This window comes from Molothrus ater, chromosome 1 (assembly GCF_012460135.2).
Source record: "Molothrus ater isolate BHLD 08-10-18 breed brown headed cowbird chromosome 1, BPBGC_Mater_1.1, whole genome shotgun sequence".
Lineage (NCBI taxonomy): Eukaryota > Metazoa > Chordata > Aves > Passeriformes > Icteridae > Molothrus > Molothrus ater.
The window spans coordinates 77,033,862-77,058,807 of record NC_050478.2 but is presented as its reverse complement, the minus strand read 5'-3'; the positions used below and the strand labels follow the sequence as shown (position 1 = coordinate 77,058,807).

The window sequence follows — 24,946 nt, the reverse complement described above, 5'->3', positions numbered from 1 at the left end:
CAAGAAAATATTGGCATTTTCTTTGGATTTAGTTTATTTTTAGCTAGAAAGTTATCTAACTTGCTTGTATTTAAATTATTATTGTTAAATGATGATGTTTGACAGGGACTTTCAGCATTTTTGTTGTTCATAACACCTTGTGCTATGAAATATAAATTAAATATATTATACTCTTCTTTTGGTATAGTAAAGTTTTATTTCGTTGGGGGAATGGAGGGTGGGTGGAAGGAAAACCCAATAAGTAGATTGGTAGGTTAAAAGATAACGTGAAATGGCTTCCCACTGCCTCACTGCTCCTAACGTGACTTTAAAGAATTGCCTGTTTATAACCAAATGAACATGTGTTCTTTGATAAGAAAGGTGATTTTTGCATAAACTGAGTTTTGCAAATTTGTTTTTTTTTTCCTTGGAAACAACTTTAAGAACATAATGTATTTATTGAGGAGCATTATAAGAACAAAGTGATAATGCAGAAATGAACAGCCTCAGGTATTGTGCAGTTATACTGTGATGGGAAATCAGAAGGGAAACTTTCTTATTTTAGTAAGATATTTTTATTCTTATCCTACAGCCCTGAATATTTTTTAATATCTGAAGCGTGTCATTACAAAATTTTGATATAGAACCTGAGCAAAATAGAAAGAAAATAACAGATATTTTTAATTCACAAGATACAAGGTGTTACTTTCCTGTTTTCATTCTCAGTTCAAAAACCATAGAGGGTTGAATAGAAAGAAAATAAGATTTCTCTGTTAGAAAACATCTTTTTTTTTAAATTTAAAACACATGATACAGAAGTGATGATATTTTCTCACACACAAGGTGTATCTTTTTTCTGAGTCTTCGTCTTGCCTTTGAAACTACCTTCCTTGTCTTTTGTAAAAGGAGTAAGCATAAGGTGCTTGATGAGATTTTTAATATTTTCTAATAAATTCATGAAATTATGGTGTTGCATATAATTTCTATATTTTATGGGAGGGGGCTTGGAAAAGGGAAATTTAATAAATTGAAGGTTTTCAACTCATAAAAATTTCAGCACAGCTTCAGTCAATGCACTATATACTTATCTGAGTCACATGAAGATCTGACTGAATAACCAACACAAAACTGGGTCACGACTGTGGACCCTTTTTATCCTTTTCTTAATCAAAAAAAGAAAGAAGTAGCAAAAGGGTCTATTTGTTTGGCATGCTTTTGTAGGGCAGCAGAACAGTCTTACACATTTCATTTACAGTAGTCATTGGCAAAACTAATTTCTTCCTAGCTTTAGAATAATAACGCTGCATTAACAAAGGAATAATTCACTCTATATAAAATACCAAGAATCCAAACTTCCTACAGTATAAATGTTATTTGAAGTGATTTATTTCTAAAAGCAAGAGTAGTGGGTATTCTAGTATTCTAGAATAGCTTTACTGATACTTTAATTTCTCAAAAACAATTAGCATTGTAGGATTCTTTTGGGATAAAATGAGCCCTCAATGCTAGTGATTGCAAATGCCAACAGTAAAATGACAAATTTGATAAGTTTATAAGGAGCCCAAAACTAATCCAAACTGAAAAAGATCTGAAGGTTTTCCATAATACTTCTTTCCTTTTACCTCTATAGGGATATATGTAAAAGTATATGCAGGTATACCAAATAGATCCCAGAAAAAATCACTGCATCTATAACTGGAATTATGAACACACGAATCAATTAAAAAATTGCTAGGTAAGAAATACACAGAATAAGGAATTGCTGTACAATATAAAAAGTAGGTTCTTCAAAACACTAAATATGAACATAGGCATGCCATTCCAATCCCATATGCAGAAAGGCACATTCAAAAATTCATTATGATGGCACAAAATGCATGGACTATTTAAAAAATTAATAACATTAGCTACTTTTTTATTGTGAAGAAATCACTCCTGTCATCAGTGAAGAAAATACAGATTTATTTTGAGTCAGAAGGTTTTTGCATCTAAAAGAAAAGTTAGGAAACACAAACGATTCTCAGCTGCTTTCATGGTCAACAATTTATATGTTAATCCTGCCAAACATTGTGTTACTCAATAAACTTCAACTGAAAAATATAGGCAAGAGTATCATCAGAAGAAAACTATCTGCATATTAATAATCACTGAAAGCCTTCCATTTACAACTAGGTATTTTAAACTGCAGTTGTAAGGCAACAACTGAAAAGGAGTAAAAGCCAAAAGAAGTTCCTGCTTCCTTACTTCCAGATATGTCTTATATTGTTTGAAATATAACACTTTGATTTATGCCTTTTAACTTTTAATGCTGAATTTTAAACTCACAAAGGAGGATTTTGCATAGCAAAATGGTATTTTCTTTGTCAGTTGTTTATATTTCAGTTTTCCTGCAAATTAAAGATTAAAGAACTGTTTGTCTTCTTTAATTCTTCCATCTTAGTACAAATTGGTCCAAGTGGAAAAATATCAAGACTACTCTCAAATGCTTATTTGCAATATGTGTTGTGCTGAGAGAGCCCCTGGGAATCTCTACTTCAGACAATGTTCACTAGATTAACTAGAGATTTATGTCGCTGAGCATGGTGCACTTCTCTCTTTTCTCTCTGTATTATGAAATCATCTCTACAACGAGAGGTTTACTCCACAAAAACATTTCCAATTAGAAGAAATGTTATTCACCTCTTAGGTTACAAATACATGGTTTGGGAGAGTGTATTTCTGCAGTGCTGCCCATAATAGTTTCTAAAAGACATTGAGGGGGCAAAATCCAGCTGAACAATAGTGGCCTTTCTCTCTGCTTGGAACTGCTATAGCTATTTCTCTTTCAGATTAATTTGGCACAGAGGAGAATGTCACTAAGCAATACAAATGCAAGCCAACCCATGTTTTGTTCAGACCTAACTTGTGTGACCTGGGGAATTCCTCTCAAACCAGATCCCTAGAAAGGGTGTGGCCCAGTTATGAACCACTGGGGGAGTCTCCAGTGTCCCAGTGCCAGGGAGCTTCCTGATTCTGCTGATCTCTGACAGCAATGTCTCCAATTCTCCAAACTGCAGTCAGTGCAGAATTCCCCGTGGAAATGTGAACTCTAGTCTAAGTGATGGGCTGGAAACATTCTGCAAATATTAGCACTGATTTGGTTATGCTTCCAACAAGAATATATCTGTTTAATATTCTGAATCTGTCCACAACCAGAAGCTGCCAGAAAGTATTCAACTTTCATCCCCTTCAGTCATTATTCCTGTCTTAATTTCTCTGATTTTTTTTAGGGAAAGAAGAAGCTGAAAATGAGAGCAAATGGACATATCTGGAATATCCCCTTTGTCAACCTGGTGGCCTACGCTTCGTGACATATTTAGTAGCAAGTTGCTTCCAGGAAGATTTATGATGGTTCCTCAGTCTTTAACTATCCCATATCAGCAGTGTATGACTTATTTTGCAGAACAGTAACTAAGGTGTTCCTGTTTTGCTAAGACTTCAACATTTTTCTTCCATCAGTCCATTTAAAAGCTCATTTTCTTTTCGAATTCCTGCAGAAACTGCAGAAGAGCTATATTAATCAAATGCATGATTTGCAGATAGATGCAAATATTTCAGTTAATAAGTATATTCTTTATATTCGTCTATTAATTTTGACACTATGAATCGTTAAATACTTTTTTTGATGCACTAGCATATTAACTGCTGTAAAATGAATTCACAGATTGAAGGCTAATTACCCACCTAGTAAAGTGTTGTTACTGTTTGTAACTGAAAAATGATCAAGTGGCTAAAGCCTAATCACAACCACAAATGTCAGGTGACTGCTGCTTAGTCACTGGCCTTATTCACTACCAATCTACTTCATACATCTGCATTGTATTGGCTGATGCTTAGCCATTTCATACATCCAAATATTTAAACTTGTCAAGCAACAGACCACACATAGGCAGAAACTATTGGACAATAGGAAAGAGGTCCGATGGGAAAAAAACACACCAAGAGGTACTACAAAACCAAAACTCAATCCAAAAATTGAGGAGAAAGCCAACATCCTACTTCCCCTGGGAATGCGGAATGTTAACAATTCACAGTGACCACCATGCTCCCCTGCACTTGCCTCAGGAAAACAAGCTGCAACCAGGAAACCATGCATGACTAGAAGAGAAAAAAGCCTGGATAAGAGGGGCAATTGTAAAGCAGAAGTTGTCTTTTAGTGATTTAACTGCATGACTGCTTCCTCCTGTTTGCTTAGTTGAAAATGTGCATTCTTGGAGTGTAATGTGGGTGGCATTTTAAGTGGACTGCTTATGACTTTTACAGTGCCTTTAATTGGACTACCAATAAATTCCTGATATATGATCTGGATATATCTTGTTCCGCAAGCAAAAAATATTATGAAGAGATTGCCTTATATGAACTAAATTAAAATCCAAGACTGATTTGAAAAAATCAAGAATTTGCGCTAATCTAATGAATTGAATCAGAGCAAAAGTGGTTATCTACATAAACACTTAAAGTATTTTGAAACAACTGCAGATAATTGAAATTATTGTTGCAAAATAACAAAAAATAAAATAATTTATACAGGATTCCAAGAGCAAGGCCTGAGTTATGGTAGTAACTCCCATAACTACCATTATGCCTTGAATAAATATTGTGTTCTGTTCAGAGAGCACCACATTCTTTCAAGGAAAGCAGCAGAATCTCCCCTTCTTAATTTTATTGTCCCTGTCAATAGTTTAACTTGACAAGAGGGACCCAGCACAACACTACTGCAGTAATGTCTACCAATGAATGCCCAGCCCAGAGGAATGACAAAATTAGCTCAACATGAGGTATGAGCTTTAACAAAACATAGAGGATTGTATTAAGTTACTTTGCTTTTGTTACAAAGAACAGTTTATTGCCTCACTAAACATCAAAATGTAGCGAGATATATAAAGAATTAATGGCAGAGCACTAACACACTGAGTAAAATATTTTATTCTTCCCTCTAATAAGAGCTACAATCATACTGACTTCCTTTGACGTTTATATAGACAAAACTTTTAATTTAAATGTTACAGTAACTTATTAGTAGTAAAAAGTTCATTTAAAATTTTTCTTGATGGTACACAATACAAAAACAGAGTCTAGCTGATACTACTGAAATGTTCATTGTGTCTATGCAGTAAAAACATTGTCAGATTTGCTGCTGACTTGCTTCCCTCTGTATGAGCTATAATATATATTTTAATGAAAGACACTGCTCTGGGCAATGTCACACATTTTGATGGAATTTTCAGAGGGAATCATTAGCCAAGGAGATAAGTGTACTATCTGTAGCAGTGTCCAAAAATTGACAAAAAGTTATTCCAAACCCTTGTCAAACAGAGGAAGAAAATAGAAAACCGCAATTTCCCCCATCTGCTGAATGAGTTTTCTGAGATAGAAGAAAAATAATTGGATTGCAATCATCCAAGAAAAACACAACTGAAACAATATTAACTTCACAATATAACACTATAGCACACAAACATCTGTTATTTCAAGATGTTTCTGTTTGCAAGCGGCTTCTCTGAAGTCTGCTCCTCTGCTGCAGCCATTAGGGAGACTGCAATGGCAGAAGTATGCAGGTGCATAAGCAATCACATCTGAAACAACATCAGGCATACTAAAGCAGACACAAGTGGTCAACATTAGCTTCTATTTTCTCTCTAAACAAAAGAACTCCAGGGAATGAAAAAGAAAAAGGAAAAAAAAAAAGTAATTCTAAAACAACACAATAATTTTTTATATATAAAAAGCCTGTCATTTTGTTTTCAAAGAACACTAGATATTTTTAAGAAAAATAGAATCCCAAATTGTTCTTTTAGTGTACTATGTGTCCATACTATGCATCTTCCATATGGAAGATAAATAATTACACTCCGGTGAAGTTTTTATCTGAGCTCTCTTCACAGCAGTAAGCTTTCATTTCAGACATCTTTTACTTAGGCAAATGCTGTGATGGGCATAGAATCTATTTATTTTTCCCCAGGAAATATGATTTACATAGTATATGGGTTTTAGAGTTTTTTAAGAATTTAAAAGATTTGAACAGAAGCAAATTACCAAAAAATAAGAAAAAAAAAATCATATTTGGTCTTCACTTTTCAGTGCTCCTTCACAATCACTGTCACTAAATCTCACTTTAAAATCAATAAATCTGTAATCATGGTGATAACTTAGATTCCCAGATCCATTCAGGAGGACCATAAATGTGACAGCTTGAATCCAAGTGCCTTGATGATACATTGCTACTCAAATAGGCCTTGACCACACATCATCATCATCATTGTAAAAAGAATGTTTAGCTTCTGTTTGTGTTACTAAATCATAATAAGGTGATGATAGGCCAGCATAAAGCACTTCTAAAAATCTCACCATCCCTACAGATGGGCACAAGCAGTAATGGGAAATAGAAGCTTTTCAGTACATGGAAGTACTCTTGGGCACAGGTCCTGCAAACCTCTCACTTACTTAGACCACTGAAGCTCTTTGTCTGTAAGTGCCTCAGCATTCATCTACACAGTCACAGATGCATTTAACCTCAAAGATGCCAAAAGCAGTCCTAGGTACCACTTTCATAACTTGCATTACCTGCTCAAGTCAGCCTGCTTTCACGTGAAAGGATGTTTGCCTAAGACATTGAAGAGGTCAAGGTCAGAAAAACAGTAAGTACATAAAAAAAAAACCAACAAAACAAACAACAAACTGTAAAATCCCAAGAGATGGAAGTTCGGGGCTTGGAATGTCACTGATGCAGTGAAAAGCTATTCTTCACTGAAAAACATTGTACATTTGTGACAATAATGGAGTAAATGCATGTATAAAAGCAGTGTGCTTCCACACACTCTTTCTGCAGACTTTCTATAGGTGATTTTGACCTTCATTTCTGGTGCTTCTTTTGTCAAGTTACTCTCATCACACTTTTTTTTTTTCATGTGTACAAAGAGAAAATCAAACTCTTATTTTTCTTTCTATTTCCAATACAGAAGGCAAAAAGGGAAAAAAATCCCTTGTAATAGGGTCTTCCAAAAAGAAAAGATGTATATCTTTTACTGAACAGGAATGCCAACCTAAGGATTATTTAGGATTTTTCAATATGTGAGAAAGCTGTTAGTTCTCTAAAACCCTGATCAATGAATTTTGTACTGTGTGTGATCTCCATGCATAGAGCTTCTCCTGATATTGAGAGTGACAGAAATAGCTCCCTGCAGCACATAGGTGTAAGTATAATAGTACTCAAACTCTTTTTGAAAGTACCATTTATTTGTTTGCTTGTTTGTTTGACAGTGCTACAGCTAATACTGTTTACTCTATGAAAGATCTGAGGACAGCACATTAATTTTTAAGCTGTGGGAAAACAACTCTGCTGTGTACTCGTGTGATATTCTAAATTACTTCTTTTTACTTTGCTCTTCCTAAGAAATACTAATAAGAAGAGAAAAAAAATAAATGTGTGATTTTCTGATGTAGTATTTGTGAGCCATGTAAAATCAGCTAGAAGAAATTTTTTTACCAGGGACCTGATTACTTGCTCAATTACAGAGTTTGATTAGGAAAAAAATATTATGTGGAAAAGATCAAGGAGAGATAATTAATTTACCAGCTTCCTTTTATCCCATTCTTCCACAAAACGTTCACACATTTTTGAGTTTGATGTCTTTGAAGCTAATTTGCTGAGAAATTTTTAAGATTGTGTAAAGAAAACAGGTTAGCTACTGTCCAATGGCTTCTATTTCAGGTGAAAAAGTTATTTCATTCTGAAGAAACTGAAAAGAATGCACTACCATGTGTCATCAAGGACTGCATATATCACTGTTTAAGAAGGATTTAATCTCCATATTAATCTCCATAGGCAGTTTTGTGAACTCCCTCTCAAAGCATAATAATGCATTTCCAGGTAAAATATATACATGTTTTTATTATTGAGATTTTTTTTTCTTTTGATCACTTTATTTGTTAAGACTTCTTTGTTATATACTGTTGAACTATTAGGAAGTAGTATCAGAATATTAACTTATTTCACTGCTTATGCAGTATCAAACCCTTAAAACCCTTAAAATCATGCAGTATCAAACCCTTAAAATCATAACATGAAAGAGACCACATCCCTTTCATGTGGTCTACAGCTTTTCTTCTTGTTGGGTGAAATTTATATTTGTAAATAAACTGCTTCTGTATAGAGTTTCCATTACAACTCTCATATCTGATCACTCTTCTGCATCTCTCTTAGAAGAGCCTATCTTTTTTTTTTTTCCGTTTACAGACACTTTTCTTCTTCCTCTAATGTAGAACGCTTCCTGTTTGCTAGAAACAAAAAGTACTACATGACACAGTAAAAAAAAAAGATCCCCAACATCATGTTGATGCAACGTTTCCATAAATTTAAAAGATCACCTGTGCCTCAAAACCCATTGATAATGAAAAATCCTAGCACTGCTACTTTGAATATCTTTGTTGTGTAAGTCAGAGGGTTCATGATCAGAGCAGAAGCTTATCACCAGCCCTCTCCACAGATATGTCGTGTAATGACTGCAATAACAAAGTGACAAAGTGATCCTGACTGTTACAAAGATGATTATAATTTCACCAGTAGGAATAAAAAAAAAGAAACATATCAATGCCAGCGAATGGGGATGTAAAAAACTTTCCTTAATTTTACGATGCTTTTTGTGGGCTGTTACAAAAACTTTTTGGATCCCATATGTATGTAAACTGGGGAAATTTAAGAATCTTTTCTGTGTATTTCCCTACTTCACACAAGCATTCCCAAGAATAAATACAATTTCTGAGCTCATGTTTTTTTAATCAGGTAATTCTTACTTTAGCACATTTTTTCAAAGTGTTACTGCTTCTTTTGTCTTTCTAAATTTACCATGACCCACCACAGTCCATAAAAACTTGAACTGCCACTATTGCAAGTTTTTGATTTTAAGATATAACAAACCCCTCATTTTCACATTTACTTCAGTACAACTTTCAGACTAGTAAAACACAAGTTCTTAAAAAGTTTTTAAAACAGTTTTATATTACAGTTATTGGCTGACTAATATTTTGAAACAGCACTCGTGTAGGAGTGGCATGATGTGTAAAGTTTTGCTGCATTTTGCACCTGACAATACACTTGCAAGTTCTGCATGAAATTTTTTCAGCACAGTATGGACAATTTCCATCTTTTCATGGACAGCAGCCATTCTTCATTGTGACTGACAACACACAGTTTAACAATGAGAATAAGAAAATATGCTAGACTTTTGAAATAGCAATCGAAGAGACCAAGCCATCCAAATTTCTAGAGACTCACTGTTAAATTTGGAATATACTTAATTCATCCTGTGTTTAATCCATGAAATATATGTTTTTAAAAACAGCTGTAGTATATTTTTCTATAATGGAATGTACAAGAAGTATCTGCAGATGACATCGTGATGTAAAATTGTGTAACATTTGGTATCCTAGTATTGGTCTAGTAAAAGCAATAACATTTACATTAACATTGTCCCATATGTTAAAAAACATGAAAAGTGTGCAGAAGAATTTATCTTACATAGCTTTAGATAAATGGATATTTAAAAATGAAATAATACCTTCTTCTCAAAGTTCTACTTTTCTCACTAAAAAATACCTATGTTCTTTGTTGTCTATTGTAAAGTCACATATGTTTCATGCTTGAACTTGTTTTCCTTTTTCTGTAGGACAGATATATCTAGACAATGGAATTGCCTTGAATTTAACACAAGAAAAATCTAGTTGAGAACTACTTTCTTCCAGTTACCCTTTGACAGTGTTTAACAGAAAGCATTTCAACAAAGTAAGTTAGAGGTTTATTGTTTTACTAAAATGAACAGCAATATAATCTATCTGCATATTACTTTCAACACAAAATCCATGTTTCTGATTAAGAAAGAACTAAACTATGCTCACTATCATCTAATTCCAATACGTAGCACCAATGTTCTCTTTCTGTACATGTAAAGAATCCCAGACATGATGTTTCATTCACTGCTATCACTTACTAAAGTAAGAGATGAAAAGACATCTGTTAAAATTTGATTTTTCTCCAGGACCAGTATTCAAACTGTATTAAAAGCCAGAACCATACTATTCACACTTCAAGGCAATATATTCCTCTCCTTAGTGTTTCTTATGGGTATGCTGGTACATCAATATAGATGTAATTTATCATGAACATTTTGATGATTTCTCTTTTGACAGATGCTCTGACACCTTCTCCCTTCTCAGAAAACTGCTCAGGCAGAATAGGATTACAATCCCTAAAGCTATTGGCTGCCAACAACTCTTAGGTACAAATGATTCTTTGAAACAAGATGTAAAATGACAGGGAAAGTAATATACAAATAGTTCATTCTGGGAGGCCATTAAAATGACCATTTATAGATGTCACTACACATTTTTTACTACACATTCCATTACTACACATTCTTGCTGCCAGTACAAGAGAGTGCCAATTCAGAGCACATATAGTCTTCTTTGGATGTATAGTTTATTCACTAACACATTTTCCATAACAGACTGTTTTCTTTACATTTAAGTGCCTCAGGAGGAAGTGCCCATATGTCCCAGAAGAAGATCCAGGGCTATGATTGTGATGTTCCAGTGTCTTTTTTTTTCCTAACCTAATACTGTAAGGTCCAAAAATATTTATTCTTTTTCAGGAAAAAATGAAAATAATAAAACCATATTGCTTGATATTTCAAACACCCACTGAATACAAGTTTTCACTTAGTCATTCTAAAGTGAGTAAATATTACTCATATTGCTAAAATCCTATGTATTCCATGTAAGGAATAATCTAGCAGGTTGCTATGTTCAGTGGTGCTATATAGTCCTAACATAAGAATTCAGGGCAACGAAGACGACTACTATTTAGGCAGCAGAAATAAAAATCTTATTTTGACAAGAGTACAACTTTTTCCCCCCCCCTCAAAATATAATTTTCAAATTACATAATCAACTGGAAATATGTTCCTTCTGACCCAAACAATGTTGTGCTCGTAGAACTAAAGAAAACCCAGACAAATGTTGGAAACATAGTAAATATCACTTTCTCTGAAGGCATGCTCAAGAAAACTCTGGGTAAAACCAGGAATGACTCCTGCTTCCCACCTCTTCTGTTAATATAAATAAAATTTTTGTTCAGACATAAATTCACATCTTGGAGAATTTCACATATGTGTGAAAGAAGCAAACTACAGAATAAGTATTCAACATCACAACAATACTGACAGTAGGAGTAAAACAAAAAAGATTGTATCAAAACAGTTCCCCTTTAAACACCAATGAAGTATTCTTCTTCTTTCCTAAGAAGGATAAATTCCTGACTTGATGTAACTTGTAGAGAGAAAAAAAAAATCTTCATTCTGAAGAGCAGACACTTGTCATTTCCCTTAGAGATTAGTAATACTAGCACTGCAGTGGTTTTACTTGGGAGTAACTTTTTCATCTATCTGGCTCACAACTAATTCCAAAAGAAATTATACTAAAAATACTGCATATGTCTTCTATGACTTGTCATAATGGGTTGGAGATTGGCTTCAAAACTACATTTTTTTTCATTAGTTAATGCCTGACTTTTTTACAATACATAAAATCAGAAAAAAATGATGTGTTTTAAATATTTTGTCTATATAATCATCAAAAAGATGCACCTAAAAAATCATACTAAAAACTTATTCATACAAATATCCTGTAGTCTGAGTTACAAAGGTCCTTTTGGCTTACATACAGGAGAAGAGTTGTTTCTTCTTTAGACCCAAGTTTAGATTCAAATTGTGTGAATATAAACAAAAAGAGATAATACACTCTATTCTGAAGATGAGGCCTATTGAGCCAACCAATGATACTCCTTCAGCTTCCAACGACATTTGCAGACATTACATAGTTAAAATACTACTTAGGCCATACCTAGTACAAGTCTCCGAAGTTCTAATTCACACCAGGTCATGAATGGCAGGGTAAGATGGCTTTCAAAATGGTTATTATTTAATGAATTGCTCATTTAGGCTCAGCTGTCAGTGTAAGGTCCGGGCAGGAGCAGTGAGCACTCAGGCAAGCTGCAGATTACTCAGTGGTACAGGACATCAAAGGGAGAAGCTTTTTGAAGACTTCCAATTTTTCAGACCAGATTTACTTTTTGGGTTTTTTTTTTTAATTTTATAAACTGGAGGTGGATTTTTTTATTGATCCTTTACTCCAAAGAGAGAAATCCCACTCCTCAGCCCAGAATATCACATCCTTATCTGATCAAGCTCTTTTCCTCGGGCTATCTTGCACCCCTCTATTTTTTAAAAAGTTCCACCATGCCTCTTCACTTTCCCTTTTTACGCTGTGTTCTTTTGTGAATCCTAACCTGTAACACCCTTGTTTGCATGCTCCATGTGCACTGCAGTTCCCACAATCCCACCTCCTGCAGCATTTACACTGAATGCACTGATAGACTGTCGTGTCAAGGCCATATGAAAATTTAAACATAAGATTTTGGCATTTAAATTTTTTGCTGAATGATATGGAGAATTTTGGAAGGATCATTGGGTGCAAAACTCTGCAGCGAATAGAGAGTTATAAAACATACATATGTTTTCAAATAGAAAAAAGTCCAAAACTAAAGCTGTTTGTTTAAGAATTAGGGCAGCCAATGTGGAATTTTCATTAGAGTAAGTAATTCAAAGTTAAGGAGACCTCTGTTTCAGAATCATCTGTGTTTCAGCCTTTCCTAAACAAATCCAAAGGCTCCACAGGCAGGCAAAAAAATGCATTTTCAGTTTAAAAACACAACCTGCCCCCTCCCACCAGAATATCCTCATTTAGATCTGTGAAGACAGGTGTACACATATTTATATATACAGCACACATACAATCTCTGTGAAGTTGAGAAAGACAGCTTAGATATCCAAGCATTTTAGAATAATTCTCTCCCATTTTGTGGGGTTTTTTTTGAAAGGGGAATTAAGACATTTTCCACAATTCTACATAAATTCCTAATAGAAAGAAGACAGATTCCAGCAGTCATCCTAAAGCATTTGATATGTCTGTGATAACAGCTCTGCAGAAAAACACCAAGGACACATTCAGTAGGGCATGAGTTTGCCTGCCATTTATTTTCTCTCTGGAAGCGGTCCTTTCAGTATCATGCTGTTATTCAAATTAACATGTGAGGGGAATAGTTGCTTGCCAAATTCTGAAAATGCTCAAGGACAAGTGAAGTCTTGTGAAAGCATAATTTAATTAACGATAACAATCCAGAAAATGGTTTCACAACCCACAGTTGGGATTAGTACACCTAGTTTCTGATTAATTCCATTTATATCTTACAGCAGTAATGCTGTTGCTCTACCTCTGTCTGTGTGGCTTTACCTCTTACACTACACAAAACTCATGCTTTTTTTTGTGAGTTTTTAAATTCTTTTCCTTCTCATGTAAATAATTATTTTTCAAGTTCCATTTGATCTTAAAACTTTTTCCAGGGAAAATTGAAGGCCTGTGAAATAGGAACACATTTCTATGTGATATTAAATCAGTAAATTTCTTTCTAGTAAATGTGAATTTTTCCTACTTTCTCTTGACCCACTGCAAGCACAGCTTACTCTATATGAATGCATCTAACAAAAGATTTCTCAGCTGGCCTTCAATGTCAGTTCCAGTATGTATTTAATAAGCAATAAAAGATTTTTTCCAGACTAGTCTGATCATGAAAATTACCAAATCTGGACAATCTCTCCAATAATAATGACAATATTGACAATAAAAATACTATTCTTTATGGTAGAGGAATAATTTTTTTCACAGCTCTGTTCCCCTGACTCAAGCAAAAGGAGGAGAAAGGTGATATTTCAAAACCTTGGCTGGTGAGGTACCCAGGCTAGATTATCAGAAATACTCCCTACTAACCAAGTATTTAAAAGAACTATTTTTGGACACTCTTATAAAGGACTTCTCCAAGAAGCCTCTGCATGGAAGAGGCACCTCTCTGTGCAAAAGATACATTGGGACAGGGGCTCCAGAAAAAAAATCAAATGGGCCTTGGAATGTCCAGCATTAATGTTACCACACCAGGGAATCTTGTGACATTTTCTGATGTCCTAATAATAACTACACACCTAAAAATCATGCTAAGATAGATAAAAGTTTCAATCTGATTAGTTATGAATATGATTTCATTTTAGTTTGCAAAGATTCTACTTATTCCCCTTATAGATCCCCAACTTAATAACATAGTTTCAGTAGTTAATATACAAGTGACTCTGGCTTATGGACAATTGCCTTAGACGTAACAAACAAAAAAAGACAACCAAAAAATAAATAACAAAAAAGAACCCCAAACAACCACCCAAAAAAAGAAAAAAAATCACCAAACAATGACCCCAAAATAGAACAAAAAGCAGAAAAACCCCAGCAGAACCCCACACACCCCAAAAAAATCCCCACAAAAACACACACAAAAATGAAAACATGAGAGAAAAATGAATGAAAAAATGAATAAAGAAATGAACAAGATGATGGAAAAGATTACTGATTAAATGAGACAGAGTAGACAAAACTCTGTTAGAAAAGGTTTGGTCTTAGCTGGTCCCATAACAGGCTATCATTATGGAATGAATGGTCTTTTGATGTTTTTTCCTGACCTAAACTTCTGTTGCTTTCTAATTTTTAAAAAGCATTTTGGCTATTGTATGTATAAATCATCTCCTTTCAATCTGTTATCCTTCCTTGATTAGGGAAAGGTAAAGGTTCAATTCTATGAATAAATTAGACTCTAACTTTTAAAGGTAGCATTTATAAAGGGTAGAAAAGGGGTCTATTTTTTTCAGGGAATCATTATTTCATTACACATCAGCAACACTTAATTTATCTTGCAGACAGCAGTGCTGAAATACTACCACAACATATTTTTGTGAATCAAACAAAATCTGCAAAAAAAAACACCCCAAGCATAGAAACAAGGCAGATAGTTTCTACTTCAAATTTCTAAAGAGGTGTAAGGCTTGAAAAGTAACAGACTTACTCATTTTCTTATAGTTGTTGAAACAGCTTTTTTATAAATAGAGTATTTAAGTTTAGGATTAGCCCCATATGAATAAAGGACTTAAATACAAAAAAAATGTGTGATCATACCACTAATATTAGAGAATTATCATGTGTTAGTTCTCAGTTAGAGAATTTATCATGTTAATTATTTGTCTTTCTGAATAATATATATGTATATATATCCACACACATATAACAGGCAATATTCTGCTGTAGTCTGCAAACACACAATACAAGGTCATCAGAAGAAATTCATCACTTGTGGAAAAGACAAAAAAACTTTTTACTGAGGTGACAGTTATGGTGGAACTTTTAAATAAAATAGTATATTTTGAACTCATAGAGTTACATACTTGTTATATGTGTAATTTTATCTCCTGCCCATCGTTTCAACAAAGTGGGGAAACTTTCCTAAATGCTTGGGGATCCTCCCATTTCGAGGAGTTTCATATTTTCTCATTTTTAAGCAAATCATAACAAAAGCTTCTTTCCCCTTTAGAGCTACACAGCAGAAAAGAAAGGAAAAAATCTAAAGCTCTTGGATATTTGTACACTGCTTAATACCCTAAGCCCAGTATTTTATATTTTTTTAATATAGGCAAATATTTTTTAATAAAGACAATACTAAGACTGTGAAAGGTAATGCAAGTCAGTAGAACTACTCAACTAATAGATACAATTGAAGATGTAACAGTACCAAGACTTAATTAATTAATAATCCTTTCCATTGTTCTGGAAATCCAAAGATCTCAGAGGCCTGACAGTGTAATTTAAATTATGGTTCAATTATGGTTAAATAATGGTTCAAAATTGCAGTGGGTAACTTAATGGTAAATAAATGGTGAAGCTAAAACTGACTTGAAGCCTTACTCTCCTTTCACAGTCCTCACGCTTCCAGTTCTGGCTTTTATTTCCAATTTGCCAAGTTATTTTGCACATAATTGTTCCTTGTTCTCTCTACCTGTCTTGTGCAATGACTCGCTATTGATCAGTGTGGTGTTGTTCTGGCTGCCCTGAGCTATGAGAGAATGCACTTTTGCACTGCTCCTCATGGCAGTCTGAGACCTAGGAGTCTGCTTAGGGACTTAGCAGTTCCCTTTAGCAGTGCAATCTGCTGTTCCACCTTCCAACTCCAGTTGCTGCCTCCCTCCACTGCCACCCTGTACTAAGAATACTGTACAAATCCTCAAGGCAGAGGAAGAGGAAAAGTATTAACAGGCAGTTTAGCTTATTTCAACATGATGAGCATTTGTGAAAACAAAGGAAGAAACAATAATAGTAAGCATCCAAAATTTAAAGACACCGAACAACAAAATAAAGTAGCTCTACAGAAGATAATCCAGTGTAAAAATGTCATGTCAGAACCTGACCCATAAAAATATTCTTCACACCTTTGATAGAATGAGAAACAAAAAAGAACAGTGAAACCTATGTAGAATGTGAAACTGGCCTTCTTGTCATACATGTCTGTTTAGTTTCAGCAGGAAAAGAAAAACTCTCCTCCTAAAATATGCATTTAATTTTGCAGTCATATAGTTAAATACAGAGTGGAATGAGGGCTTATTTCTCCTCCCTCATGTAGAGATTCACAAACATGTATGAACAAATGTCCTTGGTTCAAACAGGTTCCTTTGGTTCCTTATCAGGAAACAAAATTCACCATTAAAGGCCATAAATCAAGACCTTTGCAACTCTCCTAATCAACAAACGTGATAGTTAATTAATTAATCAAGTTCTATTTGTTGTATGTATCACATGCACAATTAATCCAGCCACACAGCTTCTCAGCATATCCTCTGCTGGGCATCCCACCTCTGCAGAATGGGTGAGAATTGTTCCTTTACACTCTGAAATTCCAAGTGTATGAATAACACAGATTCTTTTATCCATTACCTCATCCAGATCCTGCTACTGCCACATAACAAAGACCTATCGAACAAAAGTCAATTCCAAATTTAGCTTTTGACTGTCAGCTGAATGTTAACAAAAACCATAAAGCATTGATTCGATGCTTGGGAAATTTTCTGAAGTTAGTCAGGGTTCTGTGAAATTCTCAGAAATACTGATTATGATGAAGCCCAAAACTTTAATATTTTAATTTTATTATTTCAGAACTCTATTATCTCAGATTTGCAATTCTTTTGTTTTAACTTGAAAAGAAACAAAGAAAAAATAAATCTTAGTGATCTACAGATATGGGAACTTCAAAAGAATTACAAAAATTGTTCTCCAGAGATGTTAAATACAAGCCATCCATTTTATTCTCATAGGTAAACATTTTAATCTGTTTCAAAATTCAAACATCTCCTATAACTAATACAAAGCCTAAAGACATCTTCTGGCAAAAGAGACAGAACTTAAAGCACTGACCCAAAGCAGAAGGCAGTCAAAAAAAGTGATGGAGTATCTTAACCAAACAAATTCACTGTCATTTCATGCCTGAAATCTGGCTGATCTGAGATTACACTCTGCAGACACTCCATAGTGACTCCTTGGGTCTTTCTACCCTTGCACTTTGTCTTACTCCTGTAAGCTCTGTTCTGTATTTTCAATGCACTTTTGCTCCACATGTGATATTATTCAATGGCTAGCAGAAGAGAAACCAAACTCTACATGTCACCTTATAACCACATATGCTTCCATAAGACATCTTACTATACAAAGCTAAGTCATGTTTTCAGCTCTGGGAGAGCTTCACACACTTAATTAATAACTGGTTTCTGTCAAAAATTCTTCAGAGGATGCATGAAACAAACACCAGTTAGGACACGGATTTCAACATACAATTACATTGTATACATTTCCCTACAAATGTGTCAAAATCATACAATGCACTTTAGCGAAAAAATCCAACGATTTACATCAGCTGAGAAGCCAGTCTGTGACATTCAGATTATTGTCACATTAGGGTAGATTGCTAGAGTTTTCTCAGAAACTCAGTGTAACTGCATAAAATTCTATAATATGTTAATGCTACATTAGGTGTTATTAATTATCATAAGGGATGCTACACCTACTCTCTAGAAAGCTGCAGATCTCCAATACTTTAGTACTTATGTTCTCTTAACAAGACAATAGAGATACATCTTTCTCTCTGCACAAAATCTTCCCAAAGAAGAAGAAAACAAGGAAATGGGAGGTGCAGAGCTCCCTTTTATACTGCATGACTACCTATTAATTATAGGCTTCAGTGGAGTGATGAACACTTCAGGGTAAAACTCTGCTTGTTAAAGTCCCTTGTTTTGTGTTCTTGGTTAATGCCTTCAGACATATTAGAATAGACACAGGTAGCAAGTCTGCATCTGTCTGATGTAAAATACATTTGTCTGTTGTGGTGACAAAATCCAGGAAAACTGAAGCCACTTCATATGTACACTTTTTTTTTTTTCCTTTTAATTAATAGATGCTGAAATGGGGAGAAGGGGTTTCTTGATATAGATCTTAAAATTAATCTTAATCTTAATCTTAAAATTAAGTTTCAGAAAAATGCTGTGAAGGTGAATTAATTGATATCTCCCATGAATCTTTGGATGCAAGACTGTAGGCAATACAAACCACAATCATTCCTTTACCTATTCCTTTAGCCATTCCTGCTCCCCTTTAGCAGTACATGTAGCTTTAATATATTAATGCAATATATAGTCTTGAAACATACATTATCTTCCTATTCAGTACTGTTCAGAATGAAAAAGATTTGAAGAAAGGTGCATTGAATAGCTTTCCTTCAGCTTCTAGTGCCCACATACATAATGCTCACATATTTATATAATCTTCCATAAAGTGCCACAGGACCTGTAGTAATGTGAAGATTGAATCCTCTTAGTCTCCAAAGGGCCCACAAGTTAGAGCAAGGTGATCTTTTGGAGTTACACATGAAACAAGGCAAAGAAAGATAAGAAGAAGGAAACTGGAAAATGGAAACTGCAATGGGAGAAGTTTTAAGTGAATGGAATCCAGCTGAATAATGAAGGCTGAGGACAAAGCATTTCTGCAGATTATGAACAGACTTTTAATTTTGCCTCCACTTTCTTGATAGTACTGACAATGGGGGAGGTATGCAGGTGTTAGAAAATAAAGTAACTGGCAACAATTCAACAGAGGGGAATACCATGAGAAATTAGAAGCATTTCAAAAGAAGTTTATTCAAGGTAAATCAGGAGAGCTGACAAACTGGAACACTCTCCCACACAGAGAAGATTCCTTTTCTGCACTTGGTATTCAAGAACTGGAACATTACAGATAAATTTTTTGGAATAAGAGTCTTATTACAGTTGTAAATTCTCAGGTTGTTGGTTGTGTTTTGTTTTGTTTTGTTTGGTTTGGTTTGTTCTGGAGTTTTTTTGGTGTGTTTTGTTGGTTTTGGTTTCCTTTTTTTTTTTTTTTTTTTTGCAGGGGTGGGAAGGAGGGAAGGAGGATGGGAAGGATATTTATTATAGATATCAGAAATGGGTCTATCAATTTTCAAGAAATTTAACTTACTCATTACCTACTGGGCCAGAAGGGAAACTTCTACATTCCCTCTGGGTTGCCTGTGTGGCTTGATACTTGCATCACAATTCTACCTAGGGCTTTTTAAATCATGGTTTGCAACAAAGGGCTGACAGAGAAAAATATTTCTACTTAATAACTTTTTTTTGTGAAGGAATCAGAAACATTACTCTAACCATCTGATTTCCACTCAAGTACACTTGTATATGCTGCCTAATTAGGTCTTATGCATACCTTCTGCACCTGGAACGGGGAAACCCTGGATGTTTAGACAGACTAGGGAATGAAATTCTGGAAATCAGTGCTGCAGAAAGAGACCTGGGGGTCCTGGTCGATGGCAAGTCGGACATGAGCCACCAGTGTCCTGGCAGCCAGGAGGGCCAAGTGTGTCCTGGGGGGCATCAGGCACAGCATGGCCAGCTGGGCAAGGGAGGGGATTGTCCTGCTCTGCTCTGAGCTGGGGCGGCCTCATCTCGAGTGCTGGGGGCAGTTTTGGGTGCTGCAATGTAAGAAAAACATTGAACTGTTAGAGAGTGTCCAAAGGAATTTACAAAGATGGTGAAGGCCCTTGAGGGGGAGCCGTATGAGGAGCAGCTGAGATCACCTGGTCTGTTCAGCCTGGAGAACAGGAGACTGAGGGGAGACCTCTTTGCAGTTACAACTTCCTTGAGGGGAAGGAGGAGGGACCGATAGTGATCTCTTCTCTGTGGTGATCAGTATCAGGACCTGAGGGAATGGCCTGAAATTGTGTCAGGGGAGGTGTAGGCTGGATATTAGGAAAAGGTTCTTCACTCAGAAGGTGTTTAGGCACTGGAACCATTCCCCAGGGAAGTGGTCACAGCACCAACCCTGACAGAGTCCAAGAAGTGTCTGAACAATGCTCTCGGGTACATGGTGTGACTCTTGGGATGTTGCTGTGCAGGACCAGGAGTTGGACTTGGATGATCGTAGTGGGTCCCCTCCAACTCAGCATATTCTGTGATTCTGTGACTTTATTAACCAATGTAATAATTATCAATATCCCTACTGAAGTTAGAGAAGTGTACTTGAGGGATGCAGAGGTGTCACTTTAATAAAAACTATCACTTTCTGCAGTTGATTCACCAAGAGAAAAGTAATGCATAATAGATGAAAGACAGTATAGTCTAAGGTAATAGTTAATAGCTCTATAAGTAAGAAGGTAGCCAAAGTGAAGAACAAATTACAGATTTTTCTCCTAAAAGTGTTTTTATTTTGAATAAATATATAGAAGGAAGTGGATTCTCGGTGTCACTGGTTTAGGTTCATATACAGAGGCTTCTCAGTGGCATCTGATTTTCTGACAGTACCGACACCCTAAAGTCAAAACTGGAAAGAAGCAAATCAAACAAGATAACAATATGATTTAATTCATAAACAATGCACTAAACTGGAGCTACTGAGTATCACTAGCACTTGTGAGACAGAAGAGTTTTTTTGGTTTGGGTTGGACTTTTTTTTTCCCCACACACTGTTGCCAATACTTAAAAAAATACTACCATATATTGCACATATTTCAGCTTTTACCTGTAACCTACATTAAAATTTTACATGATCTTTATGATTAATGATTTAAATAAACTTTGAGTCAGTAAATTGTCAGTTTTCTTTAACTATGAGAACTATTCTTTGTTCTTGGAAAGAATCATGTGACTATGTTTTCATGCAATGTAGATAGAAAATCGAGAAACTATTTCTTCCAAGTAAAATGTAAAACAAGACTTGCTAGCAGTCTTTTAGACATGTAGAGGAAAGGTTTTCTAAGGAGGATGGACTGGAAATTCTGAATTCATCACTGATATTCTCTGACACAGTCAAGCTTGGAATAATATTTAGTATCACAACAAACCCTTGTGATACAGGTGTGTGACAGGCAAAAGTGCTTTTTGTTAACATTTATCTGAGCTATCTGTATTTGTGGACATACTGCTCTGATTTATTGAATGCATGGCCTTTCTGTCAATGTGCCATAATTTTTACGTGATGAATTGCCTCAATTCATTATTGAGAGACTAATTAGGAGCACTGATGTAGCATTAAATATCAAATAATGCTATACTAAGCAGTTTCACCACTTTCATACATGAACAACTGCATTGTTTCCTTTATTTTTAAGCTGTCACCTTTCTTTTTTTTCATGGTCTTTTTTGGTTTTTTTGGTTTTTTTTTTTTTTTTTTGCTTTTGGGTTTTATGATTTTGGCAGCTTAGTATGACTCTTTCTGCTTGTTGGAGAGAAGGGAAAGAAAGTAAAAAACCATTCCTGATTCATATTACTATATTACTTAAAACTGTCTAGGTCACTACCCAATCCACTTCATTTTATTTCAGCCAGAAGAGTCCTCCCCTATTCAGGTGTTTATTATACTACTTCCAAAGCCATAATTTCCCATAAAAAATCCTGTACCCAGAAAAACAACAGCTGTAAAAGAATATAAAAATTCCAGAAATGAAGCTGTTAATTGAAAATATGGATTTTATCAAATAATGTGCCTAATAATCTAATTAGTCTCTTCTCATACAGAGACTGTTCTATACTTTACATCAGCCTGGTAGCTCTTCTCTGAAATATTTCTTTTGCTGTGGAAAGAGATAAGAATATGAAAACCACGATTTGCATTTGGGGTACAGGTGCACTGTGGTTTTAAAGAGTTACTGGTGGGGGATTTTTCCCTTCCCAATGATTTCTAGTATTGAGTTTGTTCATTGGATTGTTTCCAAGCACTTAGCTGATGGAGTTTTATCTGAGAGATCGTAGAACCTCACAGTCCTTTTAATGAGTGGTAACTGTTAATGCAGTTAAAACTACTCAACTCAGTTGCTGCTCATGTGCCTCCATCTATCTTTATCTGTACTGAATTTCAGTCATTCTTGGAAGGTCTTCTGCTAGACTTCATTATGGTTGGTCTTTCCCTTTTTCTTCTCAGCTTCAAATAATTAATAAAATTTGTCACCTAGCTATTTGTCACCTACCTGCTTCCCACAAATAGTTTAAAATGTTAAGTGGTATTGCTTTTACTCACATGAAAGTTTTGGGGATTATTTTGAGATTGTTTTGTTTGTTTACTGTGTTGCTATAACTGCACACTTTGGTCCTCAGGCACCAAAGTAATTTTACATATCTATATGCCAAAATTATTTGGTTAGGTGTTTCTTCTTGGGTTACTGCAGCAGGTATGTGTGATAATTCCTGTTCATTTGTTGATTTTCTCCAGAGTCTCTCCCACAATGCCTCAGTTTGAGACTTCACCTTTGATACATTCCTCATAAAATAACTGTTCAAGGTCTCCTAAAGAGATTAAAAAGCATTCTTTTAGCTATTCTGCAACAGTCTTGTTTTGTTTTCTTTAGGTTTTTTATGTCTCAGAAGTGTCTTCTGTTACAGTAGCCTCTGGTAGGCTTCCAGATCCTCATATTTCTAAAGAATTTTTTTATTGCCAGTTTTTCCTCAAACTCACTTTAATGCATTTTTTTGCTTCAAAATTAACATGTAACATTTCTCAATCCTTTCTAATTCTCTCATTTGGAAACAGATTTTTTTAAAGGCTACACGTTTATTTGCCCTCACTACTGTATGATTTGGTCATCCCAACCTCCTTTAGCACTTCATGTCTTTGTGTCATGGGTATTTTGCATCAGCTTCATGCATTGCTTAAATTTTGATTTAGTTCCTCTTTTTTAGATTGATGACTAGATAGTTTCTGAGGCAGATATTTTTTATGCCTACAGCCTTTTGATATTAGGGTTCAAGCTCAATGTAAAATTCAACCTGTGTTCCAGGGAGTAAGTGAAGTCTCCCATCATTCTGCAATTTTCCTGTCTTAGAATCTAATCTGAACACTCAACACATCATCAGCAACTTTGTTATTTCAGTCAGCAGGATAATGATGATGTTCTCACAGTTTTAATACTACATCTGAAACAACCATACAGATGTCAGGTGCTGTTTAATTTGTTGAAAGTTATGTTGCCGGATTTCCATCCAAGGTATTCAGATAGAAACTATTCATATATCTAGAGTGTGCAAACATTGCTTCTGTAATATTTCCAAATTCAGAATTATACTTCTTTAAGCCACTATTGACTTTTAAAATTAAGATTTATAGTTAATACTAAGTAATATTTTATATATATATATATATATATATATATAAATAAATATATTTAAATATATATATAATATAAACACTTATTAAAAAAGCTTACTAAAAAAAAGGTAAAAATCGACCATACATTTCAAAATGGATTTTTATTATGGGCATTTATATTTAATGGAAATTTATATTAGTTATAAACATTTCTATTTGCTTTGCAACCGTACACAGAAACCCTTTCCTGAACAGGCTTTCTTAATATAAAGGAGGGTGTTTGTTTGTTGGATAGCACCTCTTTTATCAGTATCACAAGAATGTCTCAAGTGGGACCTTTGCATATTATGAAACGATCTCTTCAGTAGAACTGTAGTTATTAGTATGTCTTTCATATGAAACCTTGAAAAGCTCTCCTTTTTTATACTGATAGCTTAAGTATCCATTATTAAAATTCACAGGAAGACAATGAAAAACCCCACACTTTGGCAACAGTTAAGGTTACACATATCTGACAACAAAACAGTCAAGGACATGCAATGATCTCATGCCACACAATTTAATTGTACACTAAGCCTGACTTAAATCCAAAGTGTAAGTTTATGAATACAAACTATTAACTCTGATGATTGGAATTTTTTTTGTTTGTAATCTGATGAAAAATTAAAAAATATTAGAAGAGCTAAAATGAAGACCTGATACAAAGATATTTCTGTAACAGTTCTATCTCCTGTCTTGAATAGCTCCATACAGGCAACATATCTTTTAGAAACCTCAACAAAATTCTGGAGAACAGACTTTTTAGCAAATGGTACCAAGATCATGAGAATACAAAGATGACTTTAAAATTATTCTGCTCTAATCTCAGATGTGAAGATTTATCACTGCTCAGGTTCTTGACTGTAAACCATTGTGCATAATCTGAATGCAGACCTCATCTCTGCACTTTCTTTCCAAACAAAGAGGCTTGAGTTCTTCTTATTGTTATTTAAAGTATATTTAAATTGCAGATGATAAACTTGAGGGAATAACTATTTAAATGAGTACCAACTGCTTTCCAAGGACCAACCAGAGCTAATCCAGCTAGGCAAAAAAAAAATTAAAAAAACCATTCTGAAATCGTGCTTTCATTTTTTTATAGGCTGGAGTTTTCCACTACAATAAAGATAAAAACCTAGAGTATTTTAGAAACTAAACATTTACAAAAACATTTGATCTCAATATTCGTCACTGTGATTTTAGTTCATAGTACCATAGACTGTGTGTTATATGATTAGAAATGACAGAGAACTTTTAGATTTAAACCTTAGTTCTCCTGCTT

At 34.7% G+C, this 24,946-nt stretch overlaps 1 protein-coding gene across 13 annotated transcripts in view; it reads right to left on the bottom strand.

Moving 5' to 3' along the window:
* The window catches only part of CDH18 (cadherin 18), a 493,283-nt gene that overhangs the window by 130,479 nt on the left and 337,858 nt on the right, over window positions 1–24,946 (bottom strand). The window lies entirely within an intron of this gene.